Source organism: Strigops habroptila, chromosome Z (assembly GCF_004027225.2).
Source record: "Strigops habroptila isolate Jane chromosome Z, bStrHab1.2.pri, whole genome shotgun sequence".
Taxonomy (NCBI): domain Eukaryota; kingdom Metazoa; phylum Chordata; class Aves; order Psittaciformes; family Psittacidae; genus Strigops; species Strigops habroptila.
Window position 1 is genome coordinate 7,225,256 of NC_044302.2, and position 14,363 is coordinate 7,239,618.

Consider the following 14,363-nt stretch of genomic DNA (forward strand, 5'->3'; position numbering starts at 1 on the left):
AGCAGATATGGATTAAAACCACACTGAAGACGACAGTATCATGTTCACCAACACATTTCTCTGACATCACCAACATCTGCATGAAAGTACACTGCTGCTTTATCCATTGCATGGCATTGATCTCAGCCATGAGTCAGGACTCTATGGCTCTTGACACCACAGTCCTGGAAACGCTCATGTCAAGAAATTGTCTACCCAGTGGCTCCTGCAGCAAAGCTCCTCATGAAGAGCTCCTGCTGCTCTGGAGTCAAGCCTCTAATGGAGCTGATTTTTCTTGTGCACCCTGGGACAAGCTTGTCACAAAGTTTTTTTATGAGTAGGGGGTATAACGCTAAGTCAAGTTTTCCATGCTAAGAATTTCATGTTACATATTGTTAAAAATGACTGAAATAGGTTATGTACACATCAAAATGAGTGAACTTTTACCTATCCTATTGCAAGTTATCCGTGACATCCTTGGAAATCATTGACTTCTCAGCTATTGACATTGTTGGAGGAAGGGGAAAAAGGTTCATCCTGCAAGAAATGCTGACTCAGAGATTACTCAAGAAAATCTACTTTCTTAGCTGAAGAAGAAAGATTCATTATTTGCTCATCTTGGTGAAATCTAATTGTGATATTTATATTCTGTATTAATTTGATTCAGTAAAGATTTCCAACCTAGGAAGAGAAGCCAATCGTAATAATTTGTTCTGAAGCTTTTATTACTATTGTGTTTTGAATGCAGGTATTAAAACAGCAGTGGAGCAGCAGATGCTATTCCTTGCATATTGCTAAAGATGCTACCTATGCAATTCCTAAATGCATGAGCCCTACTAATGGGAGGAAGCATCAAAACCCCCATTGACTTCAGTTGTGTATAGATTTCGCTTAGTAAATATGGAGTGGTGTTAGTTGCTCAGGAACAAAGTCATTTGCGAGGAACAGTTTACTGTAGCTTTGACTTCTCCTTTGTGCTTTGTATTTTACAAAATAGAGTTGCATTCCATATAGAAAAAAGTGACTGCTTTGCATTAAAAACAAGTTTTCCTTTTACGTTAAACAAACTTGCTTAAAAAGAGTAGACAGTTGATACCACTAGCTGTGACTTACTGTATATTACCTCAACATTTTCAAATACTCATTACAATTCCTACTTATTTTATAGCAATATTACACAATAAACATTTCTTTTCTGATTAAGGGATTGAAGGAGAACTGAATTATAAACAGTCTTAATATAAGAGGGAATTTCTATCCTCTGCTCTGTAGTCCTGAGTTTATATGACCTTAAACAATCAGTCTGAGGAAGCGACATCGGCTGCTGTACACATTCCACATTACTGAGGAATTAAATTAAGCAGCTTTAATATCTGTGAAATGGCACAGGCCTGAAAGAGAATCGTTCCAATTTATGGACTTTGTATCTGATTTACTAGTGCATGTCTAGCAATTTCAGAGCCACCAATTGCTTTAAGACCACCTCCAAAGTGTTTTTATCACTTACAGTAAATGTGCTAACATAATGTTTTAATTAAACATTTAAAGTGCATCAAACAAATTTACTGATGCGCCAGAAAAAGAAGGAAAAAAGAAGAAATTTTGCTATTTGCAAAATTACCTGATCTATGCACCATGTTGTGACCTTGGTAAGATTGTTAAACATTTCAGATAACGTCTATAAATTAACAAAAAGCTTCCCCTCCCTTCCAGTTCCCTCATTTTCCATCCCCAACCTCCAAATCATGCTTTGTGCATAAAAACATGGTAAGAGCTTGTTGAAAGCTATTCAGCTATAATATCAAATGGTTGTGAACACTGCATTTATTTTTGCTCCTTGAACACAGGCCTGATATTGAAATGATATAAAAGTCCCAGCAGCACTTTATATTGATGTTGGCATTAAAAATGCTTTTTCCGTTAGTGAGAGAGGAGTTTCCCCTTAAAAAAATAAAAGCCAATACCAGACCTATCAAAACTTTATCATCCTGTTACCACTTGGGCACTGTATTAAATATACACAACTGAAGCTGGTTTTCATTAAAAATCCTTTTCCATTCTCTACTGGGGATCACAGACCTGACATGGATCCAGAATTCCTTTAACCCTTTAAAAAAGAGAAAAGCGAGCATTGCATTGACATCACCTGAAAAAAACAAACCAACAAAAACCCACATTTAGATTTTATTCCAGTTTTTTCCCAGTTTCATACTTGCTGAAATGATGTGGGGTGGCAGGGGCAAAGATCGGCCCTAGGAGCTCTGAAGTCCTTACCACCTCCTCCAGTTCTGCTCATCGCTTTCCAAGAAGGTGGACCTCAGGGAACGTGGCACAGCAGTTCAGTGCAGAGAGGCTATTTGCAGAGGGCTAAAACTGTGATTTATGCTTTATGGCACCAAAACTACAGGCATGTTATTTGTGTACATAATATAGCTTAGGTTTTCCTAGACAGGGGAAGAGCATTTTGTCTTCCTGAGTAAGCATTCATTTAGAGGCTGATAATCATGGCAGGTTTGCTTTCTTACATATCTTTTCTTACATTTATCTGTCGTAGTGTATGAGGGAACAGCTAAATACAGTGGGTCCTAATATGAATGGAAAGCATATTTCCATACCAGAGAGACCTACAAATGCTGATGCCTGCAGATGGGCTTCTAAGCAATTTTTGTTAAGGTCAGTACTGCCTGCTAACAAGGTGATATACAAATGTAAAGTGCATTATAATTATATTATACATATTGTATTATATTATAATATATTATATTGATTATATTATATGCTTTATGTTGTATTATATTATGTTGTATGTATTGTATTATGTTGTATATATTATGTTATGTTGTATATTATATTATATTATATTATATTATATTATATTATATTATATTATATTATATTATATTATATTATATTATATTATATTATTCCACAATTCAGTTTGCTCAATTTTTTCAAACCTGATAACTATAAACATCACATGGTTGGAAAGGAAACAAGTAAGGAACCCAATAGTGGTTGGATCTGCCAGGAAATTATAGGCAAGGCAAAATGCCATGGCAGACCTGAAAACTGGCTATTCCTGGGAGACTAGTCTTATCTTTGTTAAGAGAAAAAAGAAAGAAATAAAAAGAAGGACCAGTAATTTCATAATTAGGGATCTGAACCATCATTTTTGCATGTCATTCAATCACAGGTTACATGAAAGCTGCTGTGTTGTCTAACACAAGGCAGGATAATTATTTTAATGGTGGTAATTCAGTGATGTGAGAACCACCACTAACTCTTCATCCTTTGTCATCTCCTGTTATGTACTGACTCACTCCAGCTCTGCCTAACTGTGCCTTGGAAGACAAATATACTGCAGAGTGTTACTGTGGCTCATGGTTACCTTGCAGTCCACATCTATTTTTGTATCTGTTGTCTCCTGCTTTATATTTAGCTCTTTGGGCATTCTAGAATTTAGCATAATGGAGCCAATCAATGATGTGAGCCACTGAGCAGTAACACAGTGTGAATATGAAGAAATAATAATTGTGGCTTTCAGCATGAAGGTGGAGACATTTTTCTAGAGAAAAGAAATAAAGACCTCAGAAGAAGGGTGAAGCATTTCTCTTCATATCACTTCATCGTGCATGATTTACCATTGTGTTCTAGGGGACTGATTTTCAAAAAGAATGAATTTTGCATTAAATTCTGAGTATGGTTGCTGCAGAAGATAAGATATTTGCCTATTCAGATGATGAGCTGGATGCATAAGTGATCACATCAATGGGTAATATGCACATTCAGTCATGAGAAAAAATTTGCATGCCCTATAAAGACCTAAAAGTTGAACATCTGGCCTTTTCTGTGGCACCTCAATTTTATATCAATGTCTTCTCTTCTTTGAAAGGTTTATTCCTAAAACCGTCAGATCATCACAGTCTTGATACAACATTCACTGCACACTGTTCATAAATGAGCCAAGCTCAGCTGTGGTGGGAATGACTTTAATTGTTCTGCTTTACAGATGTTGCGTTTGCCACAAAGTGAATGACTGGACATGCGTGAAAGGAAAGACAGTGCTGTTCCTCTGCCATGCAAGAGGGTCTTAGGACAGTCTGTATTTTGCCCTAACGGAAAAGCTTTTTTAAACTTCTACAGCATACGCTTTATGTAGGGTTGATAGCCAAAGGGAATCAGATGACAACTCTTTCCTTCTAACCTCTTATATTTTCCAGAAATATATAGTTAATTGTCAGTATGAACTATGAGGTAAAATTAAGTACCTGGTACCATTTATTCACTGTTAGTTTTGTCCTGCGATCTGCTCACCTAACTGATGTCCCATCCCTGAACTTTCTGCTAGGTTTTCTGGCAAGACCAAGAGCTACATCTGTCCAGGATACTGTATATTGCAATGTTATTTTTCTGTCCGATTAATTTGGAAGCATGATGATGAAAATTGGTCCTAACCAGAAAGACTGATGTACCAAGCACTTTTCTTGTGTCTGTTTACTACTGCCTGGCTGCTGATGCTAAAGAGCATTGATATGCTGCGGGTATTCCCTCCTCAGAGCAAGTCTCCCACATCTCATCTTCATTTTTGTAATTTTGCCCTTGCTCCGACCACTCCAAGCCTCTAAAGAAGTTTGGATTTGGACTTTCACAGCTCTGGTTATGAGTCACAGCAATATTCTCACACATCCCAGTATATTAGTTAGGGGACTTTTGAAACAGAGGAAGGACAGAGACTTATTAGTTGAAATTCCCAGATGAAGGGCCAAACACTGAAAAAACTTCCTCTGTTTTTATTTGGCTTCAGTTGAAGCAAATTCTTGTGTAACACCAATAAATAGGTATCTGCTAACTAATAAGAGATAGTTATTTGCTAAGTCCTAGTCATCAGACTTTCTCTCTGGGTGGCAGTGTTAGGTGCTCTTGGCTTTTAAACTTCCAGCCTGGGTTTGCAGAACTGCCACTCAGGAAACTGAACCCCATTTTTATGTTTAAAATCACAAAGAAGCTAAGGCTCCTCATTGGAAACCCTGCTTCTAACCCTGCCAGCTGCCATCAGAGTCTAAAGAAGGAAGATGACTGCCTCCAAACCTGGGTTTTGTTAAAAGCAGGTGATAAGCGAGATAACAAGGGGGGGTTACAAGTCATTCCTGCTTATGCAGACTCTACATGTTTGTACTTCTGACCCCAAGATCAAGTACCAGATAGCAATGTATGTAAAGTTTAGTTATCTTTCAGAGAAGCCACAAGAAGCCTAAAACTGAACTTCTTTTTTCCATGAGGAAATCCTGTAGCAGCCCTACTCTGCAAAGCAACCGCAGCTTTGCAGCACCTTTGCTGCAAATAGGCATCATAGGAATTCATGCTGGGTTTCTGGCTAGCAGTCAGAATGAAATCTCTACGCAGACAGAAAAAGCCTCTCTCAAGAAGGGCGCTTTGGGGAAATGAAAGGACAGACCCTCAGGAACTGTCACTCCACTGATCTAACAACAGTTTGCCCAGCTGAGACTTGGCATGAAGTGTTTACTCATGTGCCTTAGCCCCGGAAAATGAGAAGGAGGTTAAAAATTAATCTTTGCAGCTAGCAACCGCTGGAGTGAGGTGACACGGTGGTGTAATTTTTATTCCAATACCAGGAATGTATGTAGCAGTGGGGCGACCAGACATCAGGGTTCACGTGTGGTAGCTTGACCCATTCAACTCAAGGCACTACTTGACCTTTGTGACGTTAAGTATACCTTTTTGTACTGACCTGTTTAATTTTGGTGATATGAAGGTGTTGGTATCCCGACTCTCCATTGTGACAATGCCCATCCACCTACAGTCAGCTTGGTGTTCCCAGCTGTATTTGCAGAATAATGTGGCATGATGGATGTCGTTCCTTTAAATTTGCAAGGGTAGATTTACTAATAGCAGGTTGTTCGAGTCATCTGGAAAACTATATAAACCTTATGGTATATCGCCCCTATTATTAGTGGCTACTAGCACTTGATTTTAGATCATTGCTTGCAAAAGGACACAGGCAAGTGCTGCTGGAATCAACTTTAGGCTGAACCTTGAATTTCAGGCAAATAGAAAAATAAATCCCTGTTAGAAGAGACTGCAGGGGATAGAATCTAAACCTGCTGGGGCTAAACTAATACCAGAAAGTGCTAGCCTGCCACTACAAAAGGCCAGTCTCTAAGTAGTTCAGTAGTTACCTTAACAGCTATAAAAGGTGTAAATCTGTAGAGGGGACAGAAAGAATAAAGAGAGAAACTGCCCTACCTGTCTCGTACTCCACAGGGAATAACGCAAGCTACATTCACAGTAACTGATCCTAGTAAATGCTCTAAATGGAGAGAAAAAAAAGCTGTGGCTGAAATCTGTACAAATTACAGGGAGGCAAGTCTGTATCTCCATTTCTCTCTCTCAGTCTAATTCCTGTGCTGTGTAAATAAATAAGATCCACTATTGCTAAAGAACTTTAAGCCCTTTATATGGCATAGTAAACATGGAATTAAACAACTTCAGGTATGGAAATACCTCTCCAGCAACACCATGAAGTTATTACTGTTTCTCAGCACAATAAATGCAGTGAGCGTGTGACAGGTGTGTATTGTGTTAAAAAACAACTCAGGCTTTATATTAAGAACAGGCAACAGACCACCTTCTTTTTGTCATGAATACAAGTAGTTGTAGAAATGTGCTCGCACCCTGTACGGATGGCTCCTGGGGCACGGGTAATAGTTTTTCGCTTTTCATGAGCCAAGCTGGTCTGGAGAGCAGAGGAGAACAAAGTGAAATTGGTAGTTACAGTTCAGATACTCGGAGCGTATCACGTGTGGCCATTTAGGGCAGGACTAAATAAACATAATTAGAGAAATTCCTTCTGAAAGATGGTTCTGCAAAAGGATTCAAGTGCACACCTATTCTGCACCCTGCTTGAAGTACTAATACTGCTCCACCGCTAGAAGCAAATGCCTTTTGAAGGCAGTTCAGAGCCACCGTGCAGTCACTTAGCTTTATAGTTTGCTAGCTGCATGTCATCTTTGAAGGCTGGGAAATTGCAGAGGCAGTACCGTGATTCCCAGCCGAGTGAAGCAGACACTTGACACATTTCATCCCTTGCAATTAAGGGAGAAAAGCAGAACCGGGGGAAAATTCAAGCAGCATTTTAGCAATAGACCACTCCCTTATCAAGATGAAGTACAAGCATCACCCACAGATATATGCGGGACTGATGCTAAGCACAGACAGTAATAAATGCACGTGAACTTTGCATGAGGAAGCCTCACACTTAGAAGACTTCATTTATTGCTCTTAGTCATTTACACACATCCTTCTCAAGCGAGGAAGCTCAAACATAATCAAACCCTGTGTGCAAATTACCAAGTCAAATGCTGTTGTTCTGTTCTGTTCTCTTTTAATATCAGAGCAATCCTCCCAATGCAAAAATACAATCTTGTGATAAAATGACTAATACATGACTAAAGCCATTTTCTATTGTGCAGGCATAGCTCTAGGGATCATTTGTTTTTCATGGTAGATCCCTCAGACAGTGAATTCCTCTGGTGGTTCGGATTATATTAATGGCCAGGACTGTTAGTCACCTCAAGGGAGCTGAAATAGGATGCCACTCTGGTTGCCATTATTAATTCCAACTGCAGGTGTGAAAATTAATTTCATGGGTATTTTTATCATTTCCTTTTAGTTAAGGATTAGAGTTTCCGAATGACCCAGACTCCGGATGGAGGCAAATCTGAACCGGGCCTGCTCAGCACTCCTGAAACAGGGAACTAATTCTTATGCAGTAGGAGGGGAAAAAAAATGGGGTATAAGACTTTCCATCCCTCGCCTGGTGAAGACAGTTAATGACACTGAAAGATATCAGATGTCATCATGACTTATACTTCTTTGCACCAACACTCTGCATAGCAATCCAGTAAATTGCAGGTTGTTTTCATTTCTGTGGAAGAATAACACATTTGCCAATAGCGGGAGGGAAAAAAGGAGAAGTTAAATATATCAAACCAAATCAAATGTAGCTGATTAGAAAGCTACAGTTTCCATTTGCTGGCACTGGCACTGTTTTCACATAGATTTTCTGACAGATGCTGCTATATTTCCATAGTTAAGAAGACAGCTAGAGCAGCCAAGCTTCTGCCACAGAAATCAAACCTGGCATTGTTAACCACAGGTGAAGTTGGGCCATTGAATTTGGGGAATGGGAGGGGAAAAGCTGGGAGGGGAGCTAGCTCACCTTAGCTGGAGATGATAGGAGATGTAATCAGCTGGACCCATTATGGGGGGGCAGGCTGGGAAGGGGGAAACCCCCTCACCCAGTTTCTGCCCTTGATAAAGACTCAACTCCTGCCAGTTCAACTGGTGAAGGTGTTGGCTCCAAACCTGTCTCATATTCGTTGACACCTCCTCCTGCCAGAGTTCGGTGAGTAATGCTCAGAAGATAAGCAGGTTAGGCCAGATTCAGTCAGGTAATTAAAGGTTGGAGGTAACGTAAGAACCTTGTGTGCTCTTATATGTACAGCTCATCTGGGGTTTTGATTTATAATACGTTATGCTCATAACCACCTTTCATCCTACAGTTCTCCTCATGTCTAAGGCATCTCTGTCGTGTGGGCAAGCACTCTACCTATTCCAGAGATGGAAAGAGTTCCAGAGCTCCTGCCTGGGGGTGCATGGCTTGGAGCTCTTTTTTCATCTGTGCCGCAGTCATCAGCTCTCCATCTGTCTTTATTTTTAAGTGTCTTTCCTTATTGCTGCCGTGCAAAGCCTTTTTGACCTGATCTCTCTCCCCATGCACCTCCCATCGCTGTTTCTACCGGCACCACCCGAGCGCAGGGAAATGCTGCTGCTTGGAATTGGCTTCACTTTACACCTCCCTCCCTGTGCCGAGAGCGACCCTCCCCGAGCAGAGAGCAGCAAGATCTGGGGAGGGCTCGACGCCAGCCCTACTCTGTTATAGTGAACCTTTCTAGGTCAAGTAAGCCAAGAACCTTGTGTTGTTACAGACCCCATCAGTTACTTTAAGCAGTTATAGTGTTTTACTGTTTACAGTGAATAAGCCCAGAGCATGGCGCTCAGCCCATCGCACGCAGCGCAGTTTATCACCAAAAATTAATGAGTCTGTGCCATCTCACACTTCAAGACATTAAATCACAGATTTGTTTAAAATTCACTGAAGTTCGTAACTTTTAATAAAGACCGTCTCAACCTTGACAGTTATACATCAAAACATCACGTCAGAATCATGCTCTCCTCACCACTTACTGATGGGTGACTTCAAGCAGATAGCATATAAAATTCACTTATTTTTTCATGCTGCCACTGCAGCCATTCCTTACTGTTGAAATAACCTAATGCAGAACAGAAGGGAGAAAAGCAGCATAGATATTTATGAGCTAAAACAGATATAAATGCAGCGTGCATATTTCAGGACATTATCAGGACAGCTCAGATACATAACATTAATGTAACTGTTTTATTCTCTTGCCTTAACTAATACTAGTTTTCTGCCTCTGTAGAGTTTTCAGATTAACTTCTGCACAAGCTTTTATCAGGTTCTCTATTTACGCCCTTCAGATAATTTCAGAGCAAATACCACACTGTATAACTGAATGTGATCATCCAAGTTATAGATGACAAATTCCACCATAAAGCTTGATAAAAATCTTTATTGCAATTTCAGTTTTTATTTCTTTTAGATAAATAGATTTTTTTACCATCAAAATGTCTTTATTGATTTTTACATTTAGGCAAAGCCATTCATGAAAATTAGTAAACTAGGACAAGCATCATGAAACAAGCGCAGTACAAATCTTGTGACACCAACCTTTAGCCACATCTTAAGAGTCACTTGCAGCTTTTCAGTCATACCTCTGTGCTGTCTCCCCTTCAGATAGGGAAACTGTTTCTGGATCATGCAAAGTTAATTTGGAATATTTCTAGGATTTTACAAATATTATAAGCAAGCAATGGAAATATTCCGATTGCTAAAAAGCCATCACCTCATTCAGACTCAGGGTACACAGAGCAAACTCATGCACTCAGGTGTAGCACTGATGCTGTGTCTTCCATATAGTGACTGTCAGGCACGTCCAGGGGAATAAAATCGAAGCAGCTGCTAATACCTTGCAATTCCCAGAGCTAAAACACAAGCCCTCTTGGATGTGACACAAAAGCAACCAAAATATGTGTTTAAGCCTGCCTTTTCAAGCTACTTTTGTTCTAATTTAGCAACAGAAACTTTACAGTCAAATGAATAGAGCCTGTACATTTAGGGTCTGTGCAGAATGGCAAAATAGGAGACTGTGTAGGAAAAAAACACTATTTTTTTTCCCTCCTCTTTTTGCACAGTTTTGAAACAGGGCAGGTCTAGTGGATTCCGCAACACTAATGCTAAACTGGAGAGTGAAGGGAGAAGTAAGTTTTATTAACAGAGAGAATTCTACATAAAATATACTGAAGCTGATGGAGGAAAGGAAGAGACAGCCAAGATGTTCAGCTGCAAGTGGAGTCCAATTTGATGCTCAGCATGAGTTTAAAGGGAAGATTTTCTCAGCCTTAAAATAAAAGACCAGTATCAAATGCGTGTGGGGCAGAAAACTGTCGTCACAGAAATGGATTGTACCAGACTTGGGAAAAGCACGAGTGGCAAAAGTAGCTCATTTTGCTGTGCTACATTTATAGATGTGCCCATTTGAATGCTCCCAGGAGGACTGGCTTTATGCGTCCAGACAAAATATACAGGCATCCCAGCATGCAGATGATAAAACCTGAGTGTAAAGATGATCCACCACAAGCTAACTGGGAATTTTGCCTTTGAATTTTGGGGAGCAGACCTGAAATCCTGCCACCAGACCCACTGATGTCTTTCACTTCTTGTAGCACTAGCCCTCTGACTTAAACAAATTGCTAACATCAAGGACCCGATCCTGCTTCCACTGAAATCAATACAAGTTTTGTCATTGGTTTCAATGGAATCAAGGATTCAAACCTGCAGTTCTTGAAGTCAATAGGATTGGGGTTTTCTCTGCATAAGTAAGGTTGCGTTGATACTGCAGAATGGGCCTAAATTATATTGATTATTTGGATTTAAAGCCAATCATAGAAACAGGATTAGGGGAAAGAGAGAAATGTTTGAGAAAGTGAGTCTAGAGCAGCACACATTCATGGCGTACATCAGGCCAGCAGGAATGCAGCCGGAGCAAAGGCTGCAGTGGCACAGTCTCAGTAAGCCAAGTCCATGGGGAAGTACTGGGGAAAACAGAGGGAAGAAATTCACCATGGAGATCCTTTTTCATCTGCTCCTTCTAAAGTAAACCTTTGAGTCACTCATTCTTTATTAAAAATAAACAAAACATTGACAGAAGAAATTACTGTCACATACATACACACAGTAATTGATTCTGCTGCTTCGCTGCTGCTTCTTTCCCCTCTTCTCCGGTACAGGGTTGTTTCTGTAACACCATTGGCAAATAAGAATTTATTGTACATATGTTTGTGTTCCACTTAGTAAAAAATACATCTATATTTTCAGATAAACTTTGTTAGTAATTCATGAGGTAAGTGACTATTCATGCTAATAAGGGAGAAATATATTCTAAAGCATAATGCATAAATTTGAATGCAAAATGTTCAATTATGAAGTAAACACAGGTAATGCAAATAGTAAATTACATCAATAAAAATATATAAAGAATGTGTCTTCAAAGACAGAGAGGCTTTTATTTGTGTCTGTGAATTGTTTAAAGAGAAAAGAATTAATAAATACTGAATTACTCTTATGAAGATTTAGCTCATAATTCACCAATCCATAATGACTCCCAGTAATCAGACTGTTGTTTCATACCCCCCGATGTAAGGCTGGACTGTTTCCTCAGCAATTTTGTCCATACCAGATTATCTCGTCTGATTCTATTAATTCTCTCCCATAAATCTGCTAACAGTGATATGTGATTTACTTACCCTGTTAACTGATCTGAAGACTGTTAAAAGGATTTATCTAGCCCTGCACCTAGGAGCAGTTTATGCCTTATCACTCTGTTACTCCAAAGAAGTCTTTCTGAAATCAATTTGGCTGGTTTCATAGTTAAATTCAGCGGACACTGTTTAGTTCTGCACCATAAAATAAGACACTAGATAAACAAAAGGAGCAGTAACTGTACTTAATGTGTTGGTCTTGATATGTGTTTAAGTTATAACAAATTACACTCTGAGTCCATATAACTCATAACCTGCACGTTCTCTTCTGCTAAATCTTCTGTGTGAGATAGATACACACGCACGCACGCAGGCTTCAGCTATGGCAGCTCCTGCACACGCTGCTGGCATGCTCATCCCAGTGCAGGCCGACCCGAGTGTATGGGAGTTAATGTTTCACATCCCCCTGCACGATTTGTCAGAACACTCTCCCACAATAAATATGTGTTAGTTTGAAGGCTTATGAACCAGGTCAGCAGCAAACAGGGAGCTAGCAGGGCTCCACATTGTGTCGTCGAACGGAGATGCTTAAAAACAAACGGGAGCAAGAGGCTGTGAAAGGGACGCTGGAGTTTTCCCTCTGTGCCTGGCTCAGGGCAGGATTATTACAAACAGTGCTGGGAAAAGGGAGCAGTCTGGGGGAATTGGCCTGCGATAATTGTGGAAAAACTGGAGACTGAATAGCTCTAATTGAAATGAAAGTGTGTGATTGTTATGGAAGAAACACTGTTAATAGAGGACTGTAAATGTTTAGACACCCATTGTGAATAGCCAAATAATAAAGAAAAATACTACTAAAATGAGAATTATATAGTGTAGGGAGGAGAATGTTGCTTCTGAAGGTTATCCAAAAATTGCCAACAATCTTTTTTTCTCTGCTACACTGAACAGTAGAGACATTTTAGTGCAGCAGTTCTGTGTAACAATCACACGAGAACAATACTGTACAACTAATAATTTTACTCGCTGTTCTGGTAGGTCAGAGCTTCAATTAATTTGCAGCTTACATTGGTATAAATTAAGGGACAGTCCCCATTAGCTCACACAATTTCATACTCTGTCTAGAGTTCAGAGTTTACTCAGGAAATTTACTCATTTGCAAATGTAGCACTTTGAATCCTCACGTCCAAACAAACTATTTTATGGGGCTGGAGCCACACTTGCACAGCCATCTATCAAACAGGCAAGTGAAATACTACGACTGCACGTTCTGAAAAGCAATAACCTTTTCATTTAAAAATATTAGCACACATTTTATGTCTCTCATAGGTGCGCATGTTAAGTGATATACAGTATCACATTCATCTTGCTTGGGGAAAAAAACAAATACAGGGTATTAGACTGTCCTGGGGGGATTTATGCTGTGAGCCTGGAAGTTTTGTTGATTCCAACAACGTGAAGAAATAGGAAAGCCAGCCCGAGTAGTTAAGTTGTATTAACTTTGTCGTGAATCGCAATCTGTAAGATAAAGCTAGCAGATGTCCACGGCTCTGTGTATGTGCGTGTGTTTTGGGACTGTGCAGAACTCCATTTTAATTTTGTCAGCGATGCTGGTAGCATTTTTTAGCTTTACAGAATTGCCTCTATGATCATTTCTAGATGTAGTTATCTTCCTAAATTTGCAGTATGCCCTACCTTTCTTAGCTGCCAGGAACAGTACATGCTGTATGACTTTCAGATGTTAGTACTGGCACTCGTACTGATAATGGCATAGTCAGAAGATGTTATCCCTTCGTAAATCCACTAGCCAAGTACTATTTTCTAAGCAGAGATTCTTTGGCTTTTGCAAATGATGATTTTCACAGTCGGCGAAAAATTACCCAGAGACTTGCCCGCACCTACAAAGTAATACCCTATGTGCTGTTATAAATAGTAAACTCCGAGGGGGAAGGGAGCGGGCAAGGGGAGCAGGGAGGATTTGAAGTACAATGTTCAAGAAGCTGGTTTAATATATGACCAAGTGTCAGAAGTCAGGTTTCTGAGAATTACTTTTCAGATAAACAACTTTATAGCACTGCACTTAATCTTACTTACTAGAGACATCTCATTTATCACGGAATTACAAGTAACTTTAATTCTATCGATATTCCCATAAAGCCCAGCAGGAAAATCGAGCCTGGCAGCCCCGGAGGCTGCGGCGTTCCCCGGCCTGCAGCGGAGCACCGCGGTGCGGCCGGGCCGGGCTGGGCCGACCCGCGCCGGTACCGGTGCCGGGCACGGACCGCGGCGGCTGCGGCGGGTCCAGCCCCCGACGGCGGGACCCGGTCCGGCCACACCGCGGCCCCGCACCGGCCGGGGACCGCCTCGGCACTGACCTTTCGACGAGAGATGGCGCTGTCGAGGTTTAAACCGAGCCGATCTGCCGCTCCGCGTCCAGCCCGCTCGCCGCTTCCACGGCCCCCCCG